The sequence below is a fragment of the Crocuta crocuta genome, unplaced genomic scaffold (assembly GCF_008692635.1).
Source record: "Crocuta crocuta isolate KB4526 unplaced genomic scaffold, BGI_CrCroc_1.0 scaffold70, whole genome shotgun sequence".
In the NCBI taxonomy this organism is placed as follows: domain Eukaryota; kingdom Metazoa; phylum Chordata; class Mammalia; order Carnivora; family Hyaenidae; genus Crocuta; species Crocuta crocuta.
Window position 1 is genome coordinate 17,202,799 of NW_027528417.1, and position 4,439 is coordinate 17,207,237.

Sequence of the window (4,439 nt, forward strand, 5' to 3'; positions counted from 1 at the left end):
AACTCACCCCTCGTACCTGTCAGGGTGATTTCATCTGCTGGCTCCAAAGCTCAAGCCACACAACCTCAAATAGTAGATAGGATCTAGTGGCTCGAATAGCCAAAAGATCTAGAGCAGAATGTCCACAGGACTTTGATCCCCAAGCCCCTGCTCTGTTTTCCAGCATTTCTTTTTTTTTAATATTTTAAAAATGTGTATTTATTTTTGAGAGATATGGGGGGGAGGGGCAGAGAAAGAGAGGGAGACAGAGAATCCCAAGCAGGCTCCGAGCTCTCAGCACAGAGCCTGATGCGGGTCTCCAACTCATGACTTATGAGATCATGACGTGAGCCAAAACCAAGAGTCGGACACTTAACTGACTGAGCCACCCAGGCACCTCTCCAGCACTTCTTTTTGATAACCTATAGCAGCCCCTGCTGCTCACAATTTGAATAGGATAATTGAAAGGAGAAAAAACCCTCCCTACATTCTAGCATTACACATATTTGATCCAATAGCATTAGCTAGAGTTGGATCCATGCATCTCTCTTTTGTGTGTACATCTATCCATTTCTGTCTCCTGATTTTTTGGACTGATTCTCCATGACCCCAAAGAGATTACAAACTATTGCCTAGAGTGAAAAAAAATAACTTCATGATAATTGCCCTTAATTTTAAATGTGGAGCAAATGCTCAAATTCTGTTTGTAATTTTAAGAACGTGGATGTGGCATAGATTCATTCTGACTCCTGTGGAGGCTGAAGAAATTCTCAGAGCACAGAAAAGGCAAGACAGGGGGCACTGGAGCAGAGGCAAGACAGGAAAAGCCAGAACTGAGCACATGACCACGTAGATTTATTTCTATTGGGCTTCAGCTAGCTTCAAATGTGAGCCAATTGCTTAAAGAGGAAAAATTCAAAGTAGCTATCAGAGCTAATTTATTACTTGTGCTACTTACGATACATAATTATCTTAACTGTTTATTCTTTTTTTTTTTTTTTTTCAAGCAGAAGACAGCATGAGCAAAGGGAGGGTCAGAGAGAGAGGGAGACGCAGAATCTGAAACAGGCTCCAGGCTCTGAGCTAGCTGTCAGCACAGAGCCCGATGCGGGGCTCGAACCCATGAACTGTGAGATCATGACCTGAGCCGAAGTCGGACTTTTAACCAACTGAGCCATCCAGGCACCCCTCTAACTGTTTATTCTTAAGGCAACTGTATGAGCAGAATAATTCTCAGCTTACCTTTCTTGTATGTTTATGAACCCTAAATGAAAAGAACTCCACCTGAAATGCAAATTAAAGTTACAATGAGCTACTCCTACCCATCCGAGTATCTAATTATAGAGAGAGCCACTATACCAAATTCTATACCAAGTGAGGATATGGAGCAAACTGAACTCTCTTCATTACTGGTAGGGATATAAAATGAAACAACCACTTTGGAAAACATTTGGAAGTTTTCTCAAAAATTAAACATCCACCTGGGTGGCTCAGTTGGTTGAGCGCCCAACTTTTGATTTCAGCTCCAGTCACAGTCCCAGGGTCATGGGATCAAGCCCCAAGTCAGTCTCCACAATGAACATGGAATTAACCATCCAACTTTGGCTCAGGTCATGATCTCATAGTTTGTGAGTTCGAGCCCCACATCAAGCTCAGAGCCTGGAGCTCTTCAAATTCTTCCCTCTCTGCCCTTCCCGACTCATGCTCTCACTCTCTCCTTCAAAAACAAATAAACATTAAAAAATTTTTAATAAAATAAAAAATGAATTAAACATATACCTACTGTATGATCCAGCCATTCCACTCCCAGGTATCTACACTGGAGAAATGAAAGCACAGATCCAGACAAATACTTGTACAGAAATATGCAAAGCACCTTTATTTGTGATAGCTAAAAACTGGAAGCAACCAGATGTCTATCAACAAATGAAAGAATACTTCTCTGCAATGAAAGGGATGAACTACTGATTCATACACAGGCATAAATGAATCTCAAAATAATAATCCTGAGTGAAATACGTCAGACAGAAAAAGAGTATATGCCATATAATTTCATTTATATAAAATTTTAGAAAATTCAAGCTTCTCTATAGTGAGAGAAAGCAGACCTTTGATTGTCCAGGTGCAGGAGTCAGGGGAGGGAAAAATCACAAAAGTCCATAAAAATTTGGAAGGTAATGGATATGTTCATTATCTTGACAGTGGTGATGGTATCACAAGTATATCCGTATGTCAAAACTTATTAAACTGTAGCTGGCCCAAGCCAGCCCCGGATCATGCCCCAACTCAGTGCAGGATACCCCTGAATCCCACCAGAGCTCTGTGCCCCATGTCTCCCGCCTCCCCAGGGCTGCTGGCCAAGGACCCCCGTGCACCATGTGGGAGGATGGCAAGATCCGCGATGCCATGGTGAAATTAAATGCTCAGCATTTAAACAACTCCTAGGGCTCCCCAGTTCTAGCCATATACTTCCCATGACTGATAGTTCCGTTTTGTGGGCACATTACAGGTGGCATGAGACCAGGCAAGAAGGAGTTGGTGGTGGGCATTATAGACCTCAACCCGGAGAGCTTTGCCATCGACTTGACCTGTGGTGACTCCAAACACTCTTCTGTCCATGTGGCAACTGAACTCAAAGCTGGGTTTGCAGACTGGCAACTACTCAGAAATTCTCTGGTATTTGGGGAAAGAGGTGAAGGATAGTCTGCAATACCATACTTCCCATTCATCCCGGACCAGCTATTCAAGGTGGAAATTCTTTGTTCATAGCAGCACTCTCCACAATAGCTAAAACATGGAAAGAGCCTAAGTGTCCATCAACAGACGAATGGATCAAGAAGATGTGGTTTATCTATACCATGGAATACTACATGGCAATGAGAAACAATGAAATCTGGCCATGTGTAGCAACATGGATGGACCTTGAGGGTGTTATGCTGAGCGAAATAAGTCAGGCAGAGAAGGACAAATACCATATGTTTGCACGTATAGGAGGATTAGGAGGAACTTGACGGAGGAACAAGGGGGAGAAGAAGGGGGGAAATGGTGGGGGAAAGGGAGAGAGGCAAACCATGAGAGACTCTTGAATGCTGACAAAAACTGAGGACTGATGGATGTGGGGGGGAGGGGGGATGGGCATGGAGGAGGACACTTGTGGGGATGAGCACTGGGTGTTATGTGGAAACTAATGTGACAATAAACTATTTGTAAAAAAAAAAAAGGTGGAAATTCTTTGTGAGCACCCATGTTTCAGAGTGTTTATGGATGGACACCAATTTTTTTTATTTTTACTGCCACATTCAAATGCTATCTGCAGTTGACACCACAAAGATACACGCAGACCTCCAGGTCACTAAGCTTGGCTAATATTGTTTAAACCACCTCTGTTTCAAACAGGATCAGGTGCCACAACTCTCTTCCAGACAAGTGTCCTAGCAAGATCTGGAGACTTCAAAAAAAAAAAACAAAAAGCTCATTTCTACTGTCTCTACTTTCTGGGCAATTTAAACCCAAAATGACAACTTTAAACTGTGACTTGCCTTTAGGAAGCTGTCAGAAAAAAGACACTGAGCAATTATTTCCAAACGGAACAAAGTAATACAATTACGCTGGATTTTATTCAGACTAAACTGACAAAAAAAAATGTATCAAATTGTGCACTTTAAATATGAAGTTTATTGACTATTACACCTCAATAAAGCTGTTTATTAAAAAAAAGAACCCCAGGAAGGAAAATGGGTGAAAGGGTTATATGTCCAAGTATAAAATAAATAAATCATGGTGATGAGATGTACAGCATGGTGACTATAGTTAATAATGTTGTGCTGAATACTTGAAGGTTGCAAAGAGAGTAGATCTTAAAAGTTCTCATCATATACACAAACATGCAGAATGTGTAACCATGTGTAGTGATGGATGTTAATTAGACTTATTGTGGTGATCATTTCACAATATATACAAATATTGAATCATGTTATACACCTCAAACTAATATGATGTGTCAACTATATCTAAACATTTGAATAGAAAGAAAAAAGGACCCCTAATGTCCACTACACCTGTCCCCTTTTCCTCTTGGGATCTTGTGTTTAGGTCTTGTTTTTTTTAACTTTCTCCTTCTTCTTCCCTATCTTACCTTTAATTTCAATAATCTGCCCACATCAGTCAGGTCTCTTCTCTCTGGGCAGGGCAGTAATGTCCTTCTTTCACAATATAGCGATGAGATGACAGTTTCAGAACTCAAAGTTCAGTCACAGGGTTCATGTCTTCTCATGGTATCAAACAGTACCCAGATATTAACCTCACCAATCTGTCCTACATCAAGGGTCTCGTTTCTTTACTAGTCTGCAGTTGTGGATTTCAGAGCTAGGATGGCCCTCCTGGTGACAGAATAAACAAAAAGGACTCTTTCCTGGAGAGCGTAGTCAAGCTGTGAACAGCAGTCATATACCTGTTCCAAC

General features: G+C 41.4%; 1 pseudogene; it reads left to right on the forward strand.

The window, feature by feature from the left end:
* Window positions 1-2,355: 2,355 nt before the first annotated feature.
* LOC144223763 (galectin-related protein-like) lies at window positions 2,356-3,345 on the forward strand (annotated as a pseudogene).
* The last annotated feature ends 1,094 nt before the right edge of the window (window positions 3,346-4,439 follow it).